The 19,782-nt window shown below is 39.3% G+C and overlaps 1 long non-coding RNA gene across 1 annotated transcript in view; it reads left to right on the top strand.

Moving 5' to 3' along the window:
- The window catches only part of LOC118250917 (uncharacterized), a 92,348-nt gene extending 72,980 nt beyond the window's left edge, over positions 1-19,368 (top strand). The window contains exons 4-5 of the long non-coding RNA XR_007707869.1: positions 17,677-17,817; positions 19,185-19,368. This is a non-coding gene — a long non-coding RNA (uncharacterized LOC118250917). The remainder of the gene's footprint in view (positions 1-17,676; positions 17,818-19,184) is intronic.
- Positions 19,369-19,782: the final 414 nt, after the last annotated feature.

The raw sequence follows: 19,782 nt of genomic DNA, 5'->3' as shown, positions 1-19,782 counted from the left end.
CTTCCATCACCAAAGATATAGACTAACAGCAACAGGGGAGGATTTTTGTGTTACGCAGGAGGAGAGTCCAAAGTTGTGCCTGCTTCTTCATGGGACAGAACTCCACACCACACACAGTTGGTGTGTGGACTGAAGGCTGGGACATAATTGCACTTCAGCTGAGGAAATCTCCCCTGGTAGGTAGGGAGGGCACAAAGACAGAAGTAACCAACAGGGGCTACTCATCACTTAGGCTAACAAGAATTCACGAACACAGTGCCATACAGCAGAAAATAGCAAAATACAATTAGGAAATGGTTGGTCTTAACTTACAGATGACCAGAGTAGTGAGCTAGGACATTATTCCAACTTTCTGTGGTCCTTGGGAAAGTCCATCTTGTAAAACTCAGTTTCCTAAGAACAGACTAACAAGACATGTCTTAGAGTATCACCCTGCAAGTTGTTTGGTGATGTTTCTGTCTTGTGATATCCTCTGGAGACTATGAAGAGATGTGTTGTAGATTGGGCTCTGCAAATGCCACCCACACCCCCCATCAGAGCAGTTAGCACAGGTGGTGGAGCAAATCACGTTTGTATCCAGGGTTTTTCAAGTTAATCTGAGTTTCTGGAGTGGTGCAGAGGCACTGAAAGCAAGAAAGGGTTCTAGCCCACTAATCCAACATCACAGATTCAATGTGATACTCTTGCTTTTGGATTTAGGCATCCGGGGGTGCACCTGCAAGTTACAGGTTCCGGCATCGCTTCAGTGTGAGGTAATGGGGCAGGAAGATTGGATGTGGAGCAAAAAAAACAAAGAAAGGAAGTTACTGTTGCCATGCAGATCTTGAATGCCCCCAGAGTATGGGATTTGGCTTGTGATGACTCAGCCCTTATACCAAGGGATTAAGAAGTTTCTATTCTTCCTGAAATAGTTACAAATATGAGTGGACGTTTGACAAAATAAAATGTTACTAGCTCTCTTAAGAAACACTTGCAGACAAATTTGCCATAATGGAAAATCCATATTTTGGAACATGTTTCTTCATTATTTTTTGTTGTTGTACTTGTTATGAATTGCTCCATTTTGACTTTCAAATAGTCCTTGATCTATTCCAAATTCTAAAAGGGAGAAAGAAAAAAAAAAACATACAAAACATATTGGACCTTTAAAAAAAAGTTTAAAATAAGTTGCTATGGTGCAGCTGAGGTCAGGAAGTAGTTGATCATAGCAGGAGTCTGGACCAATGCCCTAATATGCCTGAAACAAATCTGGTTAGAGAGAGGGAGAGGATGTTACCTCTTGACTGGAGTAATTGACACCTGAACCATATAGGAGAATTTTTGTTCTACTCCAGAGAAGAATATTAGAAAGACAAAATCTTCATAGGAGAGGAATTTGGTGAATCCCTAGTCAAAAAAGATCAGTAAAATTTCATGCTGAAAAAGGAGGGACAGTTTTGCTGATCTGTGAATCTCTGTTCCCTGCGATAATACTGTTTGGCATGTTCTTCACTTAATATATGAAGTACAGCAAGAGAAGGAGGAAAATGCTAAGTGAACTTTACAAATTTCCATTTTCAAGAGACTGAGCAGCCTATGACCTGGCAGCATGCCATTGCATGACACAGGGCTTTGTGGAAATCAAGTTGCAATGGTGAACTACTTGAAACAGAGTGCTGAGCTGTCAGATAAGTCACAGTTGGTGAATGTTAACTTCTATTTGTTATGTTTTGAAGACAAATACCATGCCCACGTACCAGACAGGGCAGGGTTAGACTGCGGGGGTGAAGAAGGGAGGTAGGCAGACCAGAGGAAGGAAGATATCCTTTGTAAATAAATAGAAACATCAGTCTTCTTGGTTTGCTTAGCCTGCCTTGCTCATGACCCTGTTGTACCAGCAGCCGGCAGGGCGAGTCAGTGGAAGACCATTTCTTTCCTCACAGTTACCATAGGATGCAAGTTGTGATAAATGAGACTTAGATTTTAATGCAATTATTAACAAAACTTTGAGTTGCAGTCAACCACATGCGAAAAACCATTAAAAACTCCTGACCCTATCTTGTTACATGTTCTTTGCAGATACTTTGTGTATTTTTAGCTCTGTAAATTACAACAATAGCCCATTAATATTTTATTGTATTTAACGTTTACATTACAGTGGTGCGCAGTGTTTTCAGTCAGAAAACACTCTTCTGCAATTGGAATACATAATAACAGACAGGAACTAGTGGAATTATAATATAGGGTTCCATTTATATTTAGGTGTTCCAGAAATGCGGTGGTGATTAACATGATATAAATAAAATGAATATTTGCAGGCTTTACACATTTTATTTAGTACAGATTGTCAGAAAAATTTTGTCTACATTTTCAATGGAAAATAATGAGAATTGTTATTGAAAGTGATGCCCCCCAATCTCCAAGCACATAAAGAACACATGTTTTTTGAATGGCTGAAGAGATGACTAAAAATATATAATTAAAAACATATTTTCAGTTAAAAATGAACTTCTCTAGGAAAATGTTTTTGTTTTCCTACTTTCACTTTTGTGACTGGCTATGCTAATGAACATAGAGGAAAAAGAACAAGCCAGCCCTTCTGTTTATTTTATTCTTGGAGCTTTTACCTAACAACAATAAGGCTTGTATTCCATATAGGTGCATAACTTAGACAACACAGGAGTATTTTATAGATGCTCTATTATAAAAGTAATGCAGATAGAAAGCTTATTTCTAGGCATTGGCTGGCGTACGCTATTACAAGCAGTAGCATGCTGTAAGCTCTCTGATGCTGTTGCAAAAGGTCCTAATATAGCATATCAGGAACAATGGATACAATTGGGCCAACTGTATTGCAGCTCTTTTCTCGTGCCTCTGGCAAGTAACAGGATTTCCTAGGTCTTTAATCTGGTTCCGAGCCATAGGTCTTCCAGCCAACTTTCTCAGCAGCTTCTGAACGAGTTGGAGGCACCTGGCTTTGGAGATCAGCGGGACACAGAGTAGTGTCCCCTGCAACTCTTTCAGGCAGAGGGGACTCATCACACACATATCAGGAAATCTTCCTGCAGTTTACACAAGTTAGGTAGCCTCAAATTTTCTGAATCTATTCCATCACGTACTTTGAACTGTTCAGCAAGATGGGCTGATTCTTTAGCAAGTGAAGAGTGTTATGCCCTCCCCACCTTAGATAGCAATTGTCTGTCTTTCTGTTTCAGTGAGCGAGCTATTGAAGTGTTTTCGTTCCAGGACTTGTATTTAATTATTCACATGAAAGCTAACCGAGCCATATGAATGTTACACAGCATGTGCTTATCTTGACTTGTTCTTTCATACTGAGTTGACGCTGACTGGGGTAACCTACAAGGAAGCACAACATCTTTCAGACCCTTAAATAGAATCAGATGCTTCACTTCCAACAGCAGCACATTCTTGTTCGGTCCCGTCTGGGTCTTTTGTCTTGTATGCCCAGGTGAGCCCTGTGCCCAAGTGCACATTGAAGTCAAGTTGTCAGAAGAAGCAAGTGGCCTTCCGTTCCCAATCTGGCCAGAGTAGCACCTTCCTTCTCTTCCTGAGGGCAGTCAGAAATATCGTTTTGCTCCTCTCTCCCTTTATCTGGCCAACCAGACAAAGATGTCAACAACAAGACATCCTTCTCCTCCTTCCCCAGTCCCTCCCAGGAGGTGTTCCAGTAATGGATGTGTTTCATTACAGTGATGTGGATAAGGTCCTGTGGAGCAGTTGTTCTTATCGTTAATTCTCTATTGATATGCACAGGGCAGTCCACATCTTTCAGTACCACTGTTTCAGCCTGTCTGCAGATTTAGTCTGGCCTGTTACATGGATTACATATGGTCATGTTTTCAAAGTTTTCTCTGTAATCAGCAAAGGCTTGAAAATCAGGTGCTCTAGTGTGTTTTTGTTTGCTCACTTTTTAATTTTTTTGATAAAAGATGAATGCCTGATCTCTTCACGTCTTTGCATGTGGTAGATATAGACACAGGTATGGGATTCTTCAGTCTCATCCTTGTCCTATGCATGATTCAATACAGTAATTGCCTGCAGTCCATGGTTTTGTTTTACAATGCAGTTGGCAATACACAGTACAGATTCAAAATCAAAGGCTGACTTTGAAGTACCAGAGGGTGTTGAGATGGTGTGGTGCTTTCTAGATGTATCAAATGTGCTCCATTTACCACCATTCTGTCTGCCACTTTTATGTGAGTTTGGTAATCATCCTGTTAATGAATGAACTGCTTGGACATGGTCTATAGCTTCTTGAGTAATTATTTTAGCCTCTTCCATGGCAGTCTCAATTTGGCTAGAAATAACTATAGCTTTCTGTAAAGTTAGTTCTGGTTCAAGCAGTAATTGCTCACATAACCGTGGTACGTCTGTTCCTTCCACAGGCTCCACAGGCTCCATGTTAGGATGTATTAATTTCCTGTAAGTCAGAATCATTAGCATTGAGTTCCTCCATTTTCTGAAAATGACAGAATATGTTAAGGAGTTCTTCTTCATATTCAGTTGCAATAACTAGATGAAAGTAGTAGCAAAAGTCAAAAACATGAGAATTATTCAGAAACCATACAGCAGTGGGCATTAGTAAAGAGACTGGCTTCACAGTACATGGGTGTTTGTTCTCTTTAGTATTAAGAATTTATTTCTCTGATATTTAAAATAAAATTGTTGATATTATTTTTAATAGTGGCTGGGTATGAATAAGCAGGTTACAGAAATGAATAATACAGAATGAATAAGCAGGTTACAGAAAATAAGAAGATGAAGTCACTAAAGCTAGATGAGGTTTTAGCATAGGCTGGTCATACACACAATTTATAGGAGTCAGATGGGGTAATTTCTGTAGTCCCACTGCTCTTCTCACTCAGTCAGAGGAAGGTCATTGAATCAAGTGTTATAGAGGAGAGGCACCATGTATTTTTGATGCAGTTGTTGGCAAAGATAAGGAATAAAATACACTCTGCTTTACCCTAGGACCTTTTAGCTAACAGCTAAGGTTTTATTCCAGAATGTCAAATAAGCTATTTGTGGTGTCTTTTAACAAATGTCTGAGGTAACCCTTCACCTAACGTCGTGGGAGGGAACTGAGGACCTTCTAGGAGGATTGACTAGAAACACTGAGCCAAATAACAAGGACTTTGGAAAAAGTGCAGTAGTACGTCTCAAAAAGCTGATACATTTGAAAAGGCATCCAGAAATCTGGGTGGTTATCTGAGCTAAACTGAACCTTTTAAGGTTAACCCATCATTAATAAGTTCATTCTCAGGATTAATGGCCATGCAGTACAGTATGTGTGTGTTTAGTGAAGCCACAAATAAATTATGAAGGTTAATAAGTGTTTCTCTGAATAAGGAGAATTATTCCTCAGGGAACCACAAAATATGCTATTAAGACCTTAACAAAATAGGCGGCCTCTACCATTTTGAGATTGTGGCTTGTTTTGTTAAATAAGGCAGTAATTGTTTTTGTTTTAATAGTGTGACTGGCCAGGTATTCCTGCTTGAGCACTTTCTCTGTTTCTCAGGGTGAGAAGGTCAGATCCAACCCTTTAAAATTTGATTTGGAAAATAGAACCAGGGTAGGGGGGGAAGTCAAACAGAATGTGGTTATGTGTGGAGTCACGGTTCTACAGGAACACTCGCTAGCCAGATACTGTGTATGCAAGCTGGCAGTGGTCTTCACCAGGTTGCCAGACTGCTCTGTCCTTCAAAAATACATGAATGTACAAATGAACGAATGCTGCAGATTTTCCATTCAATTAGATGGGGATGACCTCTGCATGGTCACAAGCTAAAATGCTGCTACATGAGCTCTAATATGAAATATCTAAGATGATATTGTAACATAACAGCATTTTAGTATAATTTTTACATTATATGAATTGATGAATAGTATCATTGGTAGGACTGCGTGGTACTTGATCAGCACTGTGACACAGGGAGGAATGCAGATCAGAGAGAAACACTTGCAGGGACAATAGAAATAAGTAGATACTGAGACTGACGAGGAAACAAGAATATTAAGAAACCAGCAAAAACAGTATTGGCAGTTATTTTGGTGCTTATGAGAGGCCTTTGAGGTCAATCTTCAGAATATGTATATATATTTTGAATATATCCAGCACAGACCAATTTTGGTCATGCCAGCTTGAGTTCTGTGCTCTCATAGTAGGGTTCAGAGTTTCACTGGCTGCAACTTGAAATGTTGTCTTGAAGGACGCACAGACTTTTCCAGCAGACTCCTCTGAAGTGATGGAAATTAAAAGACCATTGATTTTCAGAGATCTACTAATGAACATTACTGTGAAAGCTACTGTCTCTTGATTCTGTCTGCAGCTGCAGAAGAAGACAAACTGACGAACTGTGCAAAGCTTCTCTTGCCCAGTTTCACATGGCACTAAACTTTTATGACTCCATAGTTTCTTAGAACATGACCCAGAGAGAGAGAAAGAAAGAAAGAACCCAACCTGCCAGTCTTTTGTTGGCGTGATGAATTTCAGACGAACTGGTCCAAAAATGGACCCTGTGGTCATCATGTAAAAGACAATACTTTCAGGGGTAATGACATTTTGTTATCATAATATTTCCTTAGGTTTTAAAACAGGAAATAAATGCTCCATCCCAGATACCATTGTGTGATAACTGTTGGTATACACTCACTCATGCAAGTAGTTCCTGATGTTAGATAATTGTGTCATGAAACTAGGTGAAAGGAGATGGCTTCAGCTGGATTCTGCTGCAAGTTTCTGGTTCTAAAGCTAGTAACAAACCTCAAGGCATGAAAATGAAGGCAGAATGACCTCAGCCCAATTCAAATGCTGTACATGAGTGTTCTGTGGGCAGAATTTGAAATTTCTGTCTTGATCTGTGTCCAAATACTGTGGCTAGAATCTACTCTAATCAAACTAAATACGAAGCTTGCATAAACGCCTTCAAACAAAAACTGCTAATTTCTGTACAGCTCTGCTGACAAGCAGTTATTTTTCCTGCGTTAATATTGTTAGAGGAAAGTATTTGAATAAGAAAATAAACAAAAAGGCGCATTGACTTGAGGTTGAGTGGAAGAATGAGGATAGCTGAAGTCAGTGGGAGTTTTGCCGTGGATTTTACTGGAGCCTGGGACTTCATGTTTCCCATTCTGTTTCCCTCTAAATGTTTGTGGAGAACTGAGATACTGAATACTGAAACCAGTCTCCAGGTGCCAGTTGCTGTCAAGAAGCTTTGTGTGTATATGTGTCTGCACGTGTGCTTGCATATGCTTCTTATTAAGATGTCTTTCACTGTTTCAGTTTCAACTTAAAACCTTTTCTTTTATATGAGGGCTAGATCAAGGTGGTACTGGCAGAAGCATGAGGGTGGACCAATGTGAACTACTTCTGAACTTGTTTCAGTGTGCATTTGTTCTGACTGGGAACAGCCTTGCCTTCTGTCCCTCCTTTCCTTGCAAATATTAGGGGCTGATCATGTCACATCTCCAGGTGTTACTTTGTCATGCTGGTACATAGAGATCACCCTCCTCATTTCCCTTCAGAAGGAAATAGTAATGAATTACTTTAACTAGTGCTGAAAGATTTAATATGCATTTTTACTTCAACCAACAAAGGGAAATAGATTTTTTAAGAGAGCTAGATGTCAGCTGTGCCAGATTTGACTTCTCTTCTTAGGAGGAAGCAATAACTGGTGCATGCAGTAAGGAATCAGATATTGTGATGGATAAAAAGTGAAGTTTGGGAAGATGATAAAGATCAGTTACTCACCCTACAAAATGTTTTGAGAAAAGAAAAAAGAAGTGTGGGCAGTAGTGGGGAAAAGCACAATTTCTGAAAGTGGATGTTGTTATTGGTGGAGGATCAGAGAAAACAAATGAAGACTGGTTCTAAGGAGAAGTGCGGTGTCATTTCATAGTGGAAGCCAGCCAGATAAATTAGTGCAATATGAAAAAGTCCCAAGGAAGAGTGAGAGTCGATGTTTTGGGCTGATGAGTAGCGCATGTTCCCTGGCTCTTTACAAGGCTGTAACACTGGGAAACAATCAAATTGAGTTCAGGGTTGCTTTGGCACAGTAATAAGGTAAAATGCAAAGGCATCTCCTCTGTAAGGGGAAGAGGGTGAGCATGAATCCCAAAGTCAAGGAGAAGTATAGAAAGCTCAGTCAGTTGTGGGAGATATTTGTAATCTTAGTTGGAGGTCCAAGTGACCCTTAGTGGTTCGATAGCTTGGAAAAATTGGTTAAAGTTTTACAATCATCTTGTGACGTCCTTTCTTGGCTAGTGTCAGCTTCTTAGCTCACCACATAGCTTCTTTATTTCCTTCCTCTGTCCAAAAGCAATTTCATGCCTGGCTTGTAGGTTTTTAAATTATGAGGATTTAAGTGTCTACCAGTCTATTTCTTCATGTTAACTCATTGCTTTGTTTGCCTTGAGCAACTACCACCACTTCTGAAGCACTGTTTAGAAAGAAGAATGTGGTACTGAACCTATAAACAAACAGTATACATGGGAATAATAGATAATTACTATGTCAAAGTAAACTATGATCTAGTTAAGATGGAAAATCCTCTTCTGACCACTGCTCTAATGAATGATGACATTAAGAACAGATAACTCCATAATGGAAACTGCTCGGAACTGCTTTATTTTAAATGGCAAGCACTTGCTTAAACATAACAATGAACAAACGAAATCATTTGCTGAGACTTGACTCTGTTAATTGTATACCATAGAGTAGCAGGTGTCTAAGCATGTAATGGTTTGTTTAATGTGTATTTCTGGGTTGTTCTGAGGCTGCCAAGGAATAATATTCAGTCCTGGAAATTAAATCTTAAGAGACAATTTAGAAAAGGCAATTAGCTGGTAGGTCTGGCGGGGTTGTAAAGAATGTCTTATGAATATCTTCTCAAACAAGAAAATGCTTAATCAAGACCCAAGCCTACCAAGAAGTCTGGAGTCTTGTGCCTGTACACTGTAGGCTTGATTTCAATAAAGTAGAAGAGCTTTGGCTTGGCTTTGGTCATATATAGAATTTATAAAACACTTTTCAAATTTTAAACATTCACATATATTTTTGCTGTCTCCTAACCCAGCAGTTTTCAAAGGTACAAATGGGTTTTAGACAATCAGAAAGGCAATGTCTAAAATATCTTCAAAGGGAGCTATACAACATTATCCAGTATGCTTTTCTAAGAATATATATGTAGTTTTTCTATGAGGTACCTGTTTATTCTCCTTTTTGGTACAGCCTAGTAGAGTGTAGATCACAACTGAATGAAATGTGATAGGAAATAAAATATGTAATAAAAGTTGACTGATAATATACTGTTTGCTAGGGATAGTTAAACCTTTTATTTTAGAGAAAGCTTTCCTAATGATTTCTATTTTTGCCAAACTTTTCTATTCCTTTGTGATACTTCAGTGCCAGATTTTTGTGGGATTAGTTTGATATACATAATCACATGAACAACCCAAAATGATGGTACTTCTCCAATAGAGAGGGAAAAGATGAATATATTTAGACTATGATATTTTCTCCACAGGATAAATTACTTTCTGGAGCAATATATGAAGTGCTTTTCCAATTATTCTACAAAGAGATAAGAATAAAACTAGACATATAATTTCGAGGAATAAACTCAAAGATCTGATTTTGTGTGTATGTGTGTGTGTTGGGTGCAGAATGTTACCATCATTTTCTTTTGATAGTACTTTGGTTAAGGATAAGGGATAATTTGTTGTGAGAAAGTGGAAAACTGAGTTTTGGTTGCATTTCTTGTATGTTTCAATTGTATCTTCCTTAGGATGTTTACTTTCAAGGATGGCTTATTACAGTAGCCATTTGTAAATATGTGCTGTCTTGAGAAGATAAAATTGTTCCAATAGTACACAATACATCAATTTCAATTTAGCTTTACACAGAAAGATAAAATCATTCCAATATTACACAATACAGTCAAAATAAATCAATTTCAATTTAGCTTTACACAGAGCAGCATCAGAGAAATGCAAGTGCAGTCTCATAAATGTAGATAAACCTTTGTCTTCACTCTTCCAAAGAAAGAACCACATCCTGTGAGGTGCTCAGCATCTGCTGCCCTAATCAATATAACTGCAAGTTGGCTTTTCTTGATAGGTTTGTTCTTTTAGCCAGCAACTGTCCAGCTATAAGAAAGCATCATTGTTTGGCATGAGGAGAGAAAAAGAATTATATCTTTTATGGGAAATCTAAATCATCTTGTCATCATATAACTCAAAGATGGCCAAGTATGTTTTCCCTCAAATTTGTTTAAACAAACAAATGTAATTCTTAGGTTTAAGCCTTGGAAGCCAAGTTTCCGTCCAACATGAATTTAGGGCATAAAGATTTGTTTGTGATGGAAACAATGCCAGACACTTCTGCATAGCAGCGTAATGGAGCGCCGCTAGAATGTAGCTTATAAAAACCGGATTCGGGAAAACAGAGCTACTCTGTCTAATTTGGCCTGCGCCATGTGACTACAATAGCTTAATTGTGCAGCTTGGAAGCCTTTCCTTCTCTGCTGAAACGATGCAGTATTCAAACACGTGTGAGAGTGTTTCTTCAACAAAAGGCCAGGGCTGAAGTCTGTGTGTCCCCCAAGCCCTCCTCCGAGATGGGTCTTCCTGTGTGGCAGTGGCTTCCAGTGGTGGCTGTGTGCTGTCACCCACACATGGCTCTCCAGGCACCCCAGCCCCCTGGTAGAACCACACCATTTTGTTAGGACAGCTGTTTTTCCTGCAGTCTGTAGAATAAAATTCCCCCACATGGGAGTGTTTGATCTTCTCCTGTGTTAGCAACTAGTATCTAGTTAGCAAAGGTCATTAGTGCATTTGGTCCATATTGATACATACGTTTTCAGGGGGTGCTCACTTAGTGGGAACAATTCTTATTTAGCATTCTTTGGGAACCTAGACCAAGGTTCTGGAAAGGTTTTCTGTTTTTTGAGAGAAGCTAAGGTCTGAGGCAATGTGTGAATATAGAGTGATCTTTTTCCAGCAGCAAAACTATGAAAAGAAAGAAGAAAAAAACAAAAACAACAACAAAAAAACTTTCTGTATTGCAGTATTTACCCCTTTGTGTTCCTTGTTTCTGGATGTTTCATCTGGTTCTGTTATCAGTATGACAGCACTTTGTCTGTCATTGTCAAAAAAATGTTGATAGACTGCATTTTGGTGAAAAGAAAAAAAAAAGTGGTGATTACTTAGTTGCTAGTGAGAAATGTGTTTTGTTTTGTGTTTTTTTTTTTTCAGCTATGTATCATTAGAAAGAAAAGTTACAGTACTTTTACTTCTGAAAGCAAAATTATCTCTATATAACATTATACTTCGTATCTTGAACTTTGAACAAAAAAATATTCATTGGGGCTCAAAACGTTCCTCTGCTTGATCTCAGCCCAAAGCTTATTTTCTTTTCTGTTTGGAGAAAATATAAGGAAATTTTATTTATTCTTTTATTGACATTAGAAATGTTGGGAATTAAACATATTAAAATATATTTGTAAATATAATTATATGAAAACTAGGAAATTCAGAGTATTAGTTACCACTTTTTGAAGCTAGCACATAGCTATATCTCCCTAAATAGAGAAAAGAAAACTTTAGGTTGTCTTTGGGTTCTTTGTTTCAGAATACTGTCTCCTGAGAAAACTGAATGAAATGTTGCTCAAATACTTGTATAGGAGACTTTTCTGAACATCCTGCTGATGTAAACTCAGGTTAACATTTATGTTAAATATATAAACAACTAACAAAAATAAATGTTTGCTTTCCTTAAAAAAAAAAAAAGACGTATTCTGAGGGCTTGTTTCATTCTGAAAAACTGACCTTCTATCATCTACTTTTAGAATATTTTGAGAGTTTAGTGGCTTTTGATCCTGATAGCATCAAGGTCATGGCAGTCAGTGCAAAGGTATGGGCCTGATGCTGAAACACAGATCTTACTCTATGTTCAGATTTTTTAAATTAGAACAGTTAATGAAATTTTTAGCCTTTTTCCATCATGACCTCTGGTCAAGATGAAAGTTAGAAATACCAAAATTAATTTTTCTGGGGTCAACTGGGGATAATAGAAGTGGTGGCACAATCTCATTGCCCATTCCCTGTCAAACTATGAAGGTCTAAAGAAAGCTTAGGTAGATTAGTAGATTTGAGAAACCTCACTGCCAGACTCTGTAGCAGGGGGTGAAGTCTCAGCCTCCACTCCAGAGAGTCACCTCATCAACCACAGAAAGAAGAAGAATTTGAATTCCATGGTATGCAGTTTGCCATTAATGGTAGCGGAAGCTGGAGAGAGACCTGACATTTTATTCTACATCTTAGTCATTTCTTATTGAGCAAATTTAACATCCACCTCAATGGGAGTCACTTCTGAGTTGGTACTGAGTAAGACCTGCTGAATTCCCTGCTGATGGACTTTCTCGAGGAATTTTAGAATTTTAGAATTTACATTTTAGATTTGCTCCTTGATAAAACTTTTTGAGATGTGTGTATCACCTTGACCCACCCATTCCAGGGAGTAACATTGTCTCCTGAGGATACACACACTATGTGTATGTATCCTGTGTGTGTGTTTTCCTCACTTCAGAGTGACTTTCATGCTGACGTAAAAAGTGTCAGTTTGGAGGCATGGGAACAACTGCATCTTGTAGAAAGATATCTGAACCACATTTCAAGACAGAAAATGCTGAAGGATCCATTGCTTCAGTGGTCATATGCTTTTCTTGGTAAATGTTTGTACATATTTCCAGCCTAAATTTGTCTAACTCCAGCTTCAACTTTTGGATTGCACACCTCCTCCTCCTCCCTTCAGAATTGAAAATTTCTAAAAGAAGTCTGCTGTTATACAAACTATGAAGAGACTTCTTTGAAAATAAATCCTTTTCCCGGTTTTAGGATAACAAGGGAAATAAGATCTGAAACCATAGACTAGTCTTGGCATCTCATTTTGCGAGCGCCAAATGGAAATTGGACCACAGGTCTTGAATTACACTTTTAAGTCCTGAAATGAGGTCTGTTCAGAGGAGCCATGCTGACTTCAGTAAAGCCAGGACAGGCACATGTGTCTCCCTGAGCAACAATCTTTGCAATTTCACAACTGAAATTAAATCCCACAGCTTTCAAAGAGGTGTCCAAATATGGTAAAAAGCATGGAAATACTTCCCCTTCCATGTACTGTCATTTATAACACTAATACAAAGCCTTTAGCAAATTCCAGGAAGTTTCTTACTACTGGAAGGAAGGGAAAAATGCAGCATAGTAAGGGTTGTATCTGTCTTCTGTGACTACTCTTGTGGCTCTGGAGGTAAACAGGAAGGAGGATCTGATACACTTAAAATTATCAACATACTTTAAAAAGGGGTGTGATTCTTGCTTCCTGTCTATGAGACAGAGTTAATCACTGTGTAGCCAGCACTGCGCGTTTTATTATGGAGAAACCCTTTTGTGTCATTTCACAGAATGCACTTCAGTGACTGCCTCGCTCTGATGACACAAGATGTACTTTCCTTTCTTCATCATCCTGGGACATTATGGGGTTTTCCTGCCCTCTGGGAAGAATTCCTCGTAGGAAAAGTGACTAGGTAATGAGACTGAACAAGGAGATACCTTGCAGTTGCTATGCTGACACACCTCCCTGCTGGTGACTCACCTGGTGATTTAAGACTTTCTGTTGATAATTCTATTAATGACAAAAATAAAAGTAATAAGAAAATTACTTGATTGGATACATGTAATTTGTATGCTGAGCTCTTTCACAGACTCCAGCTATTTCGTGTTAGGAAATAGTATACTAATATTAGAGGCCACCTACACTGTGGAGATAGATTCAATTTCACCTGTAGTCTGTATCAATATTAAAGATTTTGAACTGAGCTAGGTGTGATCCAGTGCGTTTAAGTTCTGTTCTGCATCCAATTCAAACTCTCAGCAGGTTGAGGAATACATGTTTGACATAACAATCCAGATCTTCCTTGGAAAAGGGTAAAAGGAAAATTCTTATCACAAGCAGGTGTAATCAAAACCCTGATTTATTTGTTTGATTTTGTTTGTGCTGGGTGATGAACTGGATTGACAGTTTTTATCAGTGATCTGGATCCAGGAGTGGATGCAGGAGTGGAGTACATCCTCAGCAGGTTTGCTGATGACACTGAACTGATGACGCTGAACAAAGGAAAATGCCAGGTTGTGCACGTGGGACAGACTAATGCTGGACACAAGTACAGACTGGGAGATGAGTGTCTGGAGAGCAGCCCTGCGGAAAGGGATCTGGGGTTGCTGGTGACAGCAGGCTCAACATGAGCAGTGTGCTCTGGCAGCCAGGATGGCAAACTGCATATTGGGTTACACTGAAGACAGCACAGCCAGCCAGTTAAAAGAGGTGATCCTCCTGGTACGTTTAGCATTGGTGCAGCCTAACCTTGAAAGCTGGGCACAGTTCTGGCCTCCACAATATAAAATGGATCTTAAGGTCCTTGAAAGCTTCCAGAGGAGGGTGTCAAAGCTGTCAAAGGGGCTGCAGGGCCTGTCCTGTGAGGAGAGGCCAAGGACACTTGGGTCCTCCAGTCTGGAGAAAAGGAGGCCGAGAGGCGACCTTGCTGCTCTCTGCAGCACCCTGGGGAGGGGAAGCACAGAGCGAGGTGCCGGTCTCTGCTCCTGGTCGCCCATGGCAGGATGCATGGGAGTGGCACAGAAATGCACTGGGGATGTTCAGACTGGGCACTGGGAACAATTTATTTATCTGAGGGTGGTCAAGCACTGGAACAGGCTTCCTAGAGAAGTAGTCGATGCCCTGTGCCTGTCAGTGTTCAAGAGACATTTGGACAGTGCCCAGCATAATGTGTTTTAAATTTTGGTTAGCCCTGAAGAGGACAGGCAGTTGGACTAGATGGTCTTTGATGGTCCCTTCTAACTGAACTATTCTGTTCTGTTCTGTTCTGGTCTTTCCTACATCTTCCTAGAGTATCTGTGCCATTATATCCAAGACTGATGTAAATGAGGGTGGAGATAAGCCTAAGTAATAATGTCTTTTAAAGATCCAATAAAACAGACACTAGTGAAGGTAAAACAGCTGGCAGCACTTATGGTCCCGTTTAACAGAAGACACAGCGGAGGCATAAGCATTTGGAACTTGTGAAGACCAGACCAGATAAATGGAAGGGCACATAACAGTGTTAGTCTAAAACTGGTAGCTTTTAATAAATTTAAATTTAGGTAATCACATGATAGTTTTTCTTTGTCTTTCCTTTTTCTGTTATTCTCCTTTGCCAACGTACACCACAGTGTATCACCTCAGATATCCAGATCATCTAGGTCACCTTCTCTTTCCTGGATAATTTCAATCTCATTAAAACCACAAGATGTATTCATGAGTGTGGAACTGGCCAGTACAAGTGCTGGACAAGAGCATTCATAGGATAGATTTAGCTACAGGTAAAACCAGAGGATATAACTTAGAGGCTTATGGTGAGAATCATAATCAGCACTCCTAAATGTATTATTTAATAAAAGTGCAGTTTCCTAGCTGGTCTAAACTGGGTTAAATCCATCAGTTTTTCCAGCACTGGTCAGTGTCTATCCACCTTTAGAAAATCTGTTGATACTCTTGATTATCTACTGACTCCTTTAACATACTGACAGAAAATAAGTACAGCGATGTACAGCATTTGCATACATATTAGGATTAGGAAACTAAAGAGGCATGAAAAGGAATTCTTTCTTTCTCCATTTCCTAGGGACTAACAGAATTACATTGCTCAGGACTAAGGATTTATTGGATTTGACGCTCAGCTCTGAGATATTAAACATCTGTATGGATTTCACATGCCTTTTCAAGATGAAATCATCTGTTTCCAAATCCCATAACAACCTGAGTTGTTATTAGATTATCAAAATTATGGGAACAGTGAGAAAAAATTGAGTATCATTTATGTGTCCACTCTGAGATGACAGAGGCTGGGCATTTCTGGAATTGCAGGGTTTCTGGCAGGCTGTACAGACAGGAGTCGGCATCAGCTGGCAGTGGAGCAGACAGCATGGACTAGGATGCGGCAAGGGACCATTGCCATCCTACAGTGCTCACTCTGTCTTTGTAATCCATAGACCCTGCTATTTATATCCCTTGCCTACATGTCTAGCTATGCCCTCAGTCAGCATTGAGGGTCTTGCTGCGTACGTGTTATATTCTTGTAAACAGATGTCATACTTTCACATTTCTCATTTAGAAGCTGAAAAATCAAAATAGTGGTGCAACCTCATGACACTGCTGTGCTGACTCTTTTCCTTACAGCTTCAGCATGTGAGACCTGAAGGGTCTCTCACTGCATAACCTGTTATGGTCTTGTCACTTGGGCAGGAAAAAGGGCTACCAAAAACCCTCCACCATTTCTAAATTGTACCTTTACATCTCTAGAGAGCTTCTGGATAGCAGACACTAGAGACCCAATTCCCTACCACATTTTGGTCATAAAGCTTGAGAAGGGGGGGAGGGCGCAAACAAAAACAACAAAAAACACTGTCATCATCTCTATGGAAATCCTGAGTACTTGGATTAGACTCAAAACAGTAACCAAATTCTCTCTGCCAAAATGGCGGAAGTGGGATAAGTATGGTCTGTTATTCCTCCTTGTCTTCTCCTATGTCTTGTGAGTATTACAGCTAAGTTGGCCAGTATAAGTCTACAGCTAAGTCTACAACTAAGATGTAGATCCATTAACATAAATGTCAGTTTACTATAAAGAAGGCTCTTGTGAAATTTCATACTGGATACGGGGAGGTGACAAAAACACAGTGAAACATCCTGAGATTCCCCATCTATTTTTACAGTTCCAGGAGGATTGAACACACAGCTAGAAACCAAAGCCTTTAGCTGAGCCAAAGCAAATAAAACTTTTTGAAGTTCTTCTTGTATTAGTTACAAAGACACTCAAAACCTTTCAGAGACAGATGTGCTGCTGCTGGAAAAAAAAAAAAAGACAAGAAAAGAAAAGAAAAAAAAAAAGAAAAAAGGACTTAAAAGCAGTGAGTTCTTCACTGGGGGCTGGATTCTTCCAGCTACTAGAGTAGGTGGCTTTTCACAAGATTTAACAGCAGAAGGGATAAGATGGAGATTATAAAAATAAGACAGAAGACAAGAAATGAATCATTAAAAAGTCAATATTAGCCCAAGGTTGCAAGCCTCACCTCATTATTTTTTGCACTGTTCAGTTCCTTTGAGCAAAGCTAATAACCAAACCAATAACTAAGAAGACAAAAAATACTGTTCAGCCATGAGTCCTTACCACTTATCAGAATGGTTCATGATAGTGTCACTGGTGCTGGACAAAAAAACAGGCATGGTGCCTTTTCCTACTCATTGACTATTAGTCACATCTTGGTTAAATTGAAACATCATTTTAAATATTGCAGAATGTGGCACTTTGCTCAAATAAGGCATCTGTTCCAGCAAAATGTTATGTTTTGAACATTAAAAAAAAAAAAAAGGAGAAAGAAGAATTTTCAGTTTTTAAAGAAAGCATGTGGACACGAAGATGAGTCAGTTGGTTTGAGTGGTTACTGTATGTGAAATTATTTTGAATCATGTAAAAAATTAAAAATACTGTGAAAGAAATCACTTTCCTGAAATATTACTTTAATGTTTTTCTTTGCCTTTGTTTTATTTTTATCTTTCCACTTTAGTAACCACTCAGTGAAGAAGAAAATAGAAAACTTTTACAGCTCAGAGAGAGCAGGAGATTAAAAATGTGGTCATATAGTTGTGGGATTCTGAATGGAGACTACAGATGAAACACAAGCAGTAGCTGAACTCCCTTCAGAGTGGTAAGACATGCCAGTTAAAAGTTTAGTTTTTCTGTAAACACTAGGATTACATTGATGACCTTGATAATTTGACAATTCTTAAGATAAGTGGAACTTAGGGGATATTCAGAACCTTATAAAACAGAGTACTCTGAGCAGTGATATTCCCAAAAGCTGTCTAGAACACAATAGGGGACAGTGAAAGCCAAAGGGATATTTAAATCCAAGGAGTTTCTAAGACATTTGTAAGACTTTCCAGGGAGGTAGGGCTATATTTGTAAATTTGCCTAAACATCTTCACTCCATATGTTTTCACATTTTGCTCCTAAGCTTTTAATGCATTTTACATTAAACAGTCATTGAACAGAAAGAAAATTATCCTGGGCTAATTTCAGGAAGCAGTTTTCTTCCTCCCAGTGGTGTGTTCTGCCCATCAGGCTACAGATCCCATGTCCTGCCTTCTGCTGGAAGAGTGGTGCCTTCTTGCCCATACCATAGTCCACGTTTCAACCAACTTTGAGCATATCTGTAGAAAAAGCCCTTCACAGGGGCAGCATGCTATAATTAGAAGGTTGGAGCAGAGAAAGACAGAGGTTTTAGCCCTTTCAGGCTGAGAAAAAGCAGCACCTCAGCCAGGCCCTTCCTGGAACAGGCCCTTCAGGAGCACCTGAAACCTTGGCCTATTCTCAAAGCACACAGGTCCCACAGGTGGGATCCACCTGCAGGAACAACCATCCATCTGAGTTTGGTTTTCCCAGTGGGAATTAGTGGAACCTCCTTTGGATAAAGTGTACTTCAATACCCGTGATAGAAACAGGCCTTTGCAAAATGGTTTAGTGACTACAGTTGCAATACTCCTGAAATTACAGTTGCCTCCTCTAGTAGCAAAGTCCTGCCAGTGAAATGTGAGCTGCACAAGGTGAAGTGTTGGGGCATTTCAGAGCATTCAGATGTTTAGCATCAATGCTATGCTGATGATGTTAAGTGTTTTGTAAAGTAGCTGGTACTATGAATATTAATATGGTAGAGGAGACAGGAATGGTCAGATTTTTTGACCTGAATTACTCAGCTGTTAGTGAAAATTGGAGGAGAAATTTGTAAACAGGAAAAAGAAAAGAAAAAACATGTCTGCTGTTGATCCATGCTCTGTTTGTGGATGTATTATGGTTCAGAATGGGCTGGGACGGTGATCCTGTTGCAGGCTAGAAGAAAGTAAATTAAAATGGAAAAAAAGTTCCCTGCCGAGCTCAGATGAACTATAAAATGTGTTTGTTTTGGCATAAAACTTAAAGACCTCTTCTGGAAACTAAAATGAGAGGATGCCACAGCTAAGGACTCACAGAGGTGCAGTCTGACAGTTGTCCCCCTCATCTCTGCTGCTTACACAGATAAAACCACATTATAAAGCAAGAGATGCCCAGGTGCTACATTGATGGAGATGTCACAGATGGAGACAATGGAGACAATGTGGAGAGGTCCTTTATGCTGCAGCTGCTTGTGAATGCTGGACTCACCTGCACTGGGAATACTTAAGACTTCTTCCCTGACTTTCCTGCCTTTATAGAAATACTACAAAAGGTAAAATGACCTCACAAACGAGATGACTTTCTAGTGGCTGGTATGGTGGAACACTATCAAAAATACCATGTAAGTACAGTGCACAATGCTACTGCATGTAACACAGGAAGCAGCAGATGGGAAGAAGAAAGACCCTGCTATGTGAAGGTCCAGACAATTTAGAACTCAGGCAAAGCCATGCAGCAACAGCTGCTGCCTTTTCTGACCAGTGATTGGCAATACCATTCAGCTGAGACACACTTCATTTAAGTTCTGGAGCTGCTGTTGTTTTTTTTTTTTTTTTTTTTTTTTTTCTCTGATCTGCAGTTCAGCTAGTAGAAAAAAGTGGATCCCACTGTAATTGAGTGAGACTAAAGAAAGGTATTATCTACATAGTGATGATTTAAAAAACAAGTTTCTGAAGTCTTT

The sequence above is a fragment of the Cygnus atratus genome, chromosome 2 (genome assembly GCF_013377495.2).
Source record: "Cygnus atratus isolate AKBS03 ecotype Queensland, Australia chromosome 2, CAtr_DNAZoo_HiC_assembly, whole genome shotgun sequence".
NCBI lineage: Eukaryota > Metazoa > Chordata > Aves > Anseriformes > Anatidae > Cygnus > Cygnus atratus.
This window is presented reverse-complemented; position numbering and strand designations above follow the sequence as displayed.